The sequence below is a fragment of the Octopus bimaculoides genome, chromosome 7, assembly GCF_001194135.2.
Source record: "Octopus bimaculoides isolate UCB-OBI-ISO-001 chromosome 7, ASM119413v2, whole genome shotgun sequence".
Taxonomy (NCBI): Eukaryota; Metazoa; Mollusca; class Cephalopoda; order Octopoda; family Octopodidae; genus Octopus; species Octopus bimaculoides.
Window position 1 is genome coordinate 40,116,542 of NC_068987.1, and position 2,051 is coordinate 40,118,592.

A 2,051-nucleotide genomic window follows, 5' to 3' on the forward strand; every position below is an offset into this window, starting at 1 on the left:
TTGGGAGAAAATAGGGGGAGGTAGGGGAACGGGCGGAAATCGCGGATTTCCGTAAAAAAGATCAATATATATATATATATATATATATATCCATTTTACCCGAAGTTATGACGGAAAAATCGGATGTTGTGATTTTCCGAAAGTCCTCTCCCCACCCCCAGGGTCGTCAGCGCGCATTTTTTTCTTATTCGCTTTCCACATACTTGTTAACACCCGCCTCAAGCTGGTTAATTTTTTTTTTATTCCTGGGTGATGATCTTTATACTGACCCCAAAATCTGTAGTTATGCAACGATGAGTACTGAATATGTTCCCTTGTAAGTTGAAGATATTAAAAACCTGCAATATTTGGTGCAGAAAGGTTTCTGTCAACAAAGAGAAACTGACAACAAGGCTAACTTACAGTTTTCGGGCGGAGGCAATACGTGCGCCACCCGTTTTCGGCGTAACAAAAACCCTAACTGTAACACTGGGTGTATGTATTCTTTACTTTCGCAAGTTTTCGAATATATTTTCTCACTATCTGAAGATATTAAGCAGACATGTATTTCCAGTAGATGGTGGAGAAAACTCATTGGTAACACAGAATAAACTAAAATGGTACATTTGAACGACAGTATCAACTAACCTTGGTGAACACCTGTGGAGAACGATATCAGGCATCTCCTCTGAATGACTGTCAGGTCTTAACACACTCAACTAATCTAGAACATCACAGCTTCACTTTCGTATAACCTAGTCCACTTGCTCTCATTTTTTTTTTCTTTTTAACATCTTTAATGTTGTTCACTATAGTAAGGGAATACATGTTTCGCATTCATTTCAATAAAATGTTTTATTAAACGTCTACTATGTGAATATACTGAGGGAATCCATACGTAAAATGCTGTGTATACAATAAAATTCGTATACTGTTTGTGACAACGGTACTTTATGGTTCCATGCAAATTCTTTTATTAAAGCGTCAGGCATGAAAAATTTGATACATTGTTTACAGACAACGGCATTTTACATTAATGTATTCGGCGGGGATGGAAAATGGTATTTCTGGACTATTTTGTTTTTTTACCATTCTCGTGTTGTATACATAGGAAATTACGATTCTGAAAAATTAAAATTTTAAAAACAGTTATTTGTTCTCATCTACTGCGTTAGATGGAGCTTGGGACTTCGAAGGACAGCTATTCTAAAACTCCACCGGGTATTCTTAGGTATATCTACGCAACTTTCATCAGACTCTGGTATTTATTAGGTTCATACAATGTGGTTAACATGCAGTTTCGTCTACTGAAAAATTAGAAGTAAACTGCACTGGAAGTAACGACAGTAAAATCTCATAACTTCGTTTACAAAACCTCTCATCAGACTGATTCTACAGGCACCTAGCTGTATAGTATCTTCCACAGATAACATTTCTGAAATAGCGACTGAGTTATACTCAAACTGTGAGGTTATGCAGGCCATCAAAGGATCATAGATAATGAAGACAATGTGAAAATATGTTACGTACTTTTTACATATCTGTATGAGAATACGCAACGAAATAGTGTAATGAGAGTGACTTTACGTTAAGATGTGCACACAAAAGTGTGACGTCACGAGATTGTGTAAATAAACACAAAGTAATGGCTGCGCCCTGTGTTGTGTCAATTTACATGGTGTCAGCAGTGGGATTGAATAATCGTCCGAATGAGCTTAATCTTGAAGGCAATGTAGCCGAGAACTGGAAACGGTAGATACAAAGTTTTGAACTTTACCGTACAGCTAGCAGAATCGCAAGTAAATCAAAATGTGAAGTGTGCTAGTGTAACTACATGTGACGGTGGAGGATATGTAAACGGAACCTTTCCCCCTTAATGTTTTTTTTTTTACGGAATCCCACGTTTTAGGGTATTGATATTGTCATTCTGAAAAAAAATTTTCAAAAATCACAACTTCAAAATTTCAATTCCCCCCTCCTCATTTCTTCATTTTTCACTTTTTCCGGAAATTTTTTTTGGCGAAATACGTGCAAAAAATACGGAAATTATGATTCTGAAAAAAAAATTGTTT

The 2,051-nt window shown here is 36.4% G+C and overlaps 1 protein-coding gene across 2 annotated transcripts in view; it reads right to left on the minus strand.

The window, feature by feature from the left end:
- The window catches only part of LOC106877496 (zinc finger protein 845), a 13,256-nt gene extending 11,235 nt beyond the window's left edge, over nucleotides 1-2,021 (minus strand). For both annotated transcript variants that reach the window (XM_014926418.2, XM_014926420.2), the window contains exon 1: nucleotides 628-2,021. The gene's annotated coding sequence lies outside the window, so the exon portion shown is untranslated. The remainder of the gene's footprint in view (nucleotides 1-627) is intronic.
- Between the last annotated feature and the right edge of the window lie 30 nt (nucleotides 2,022-2,051).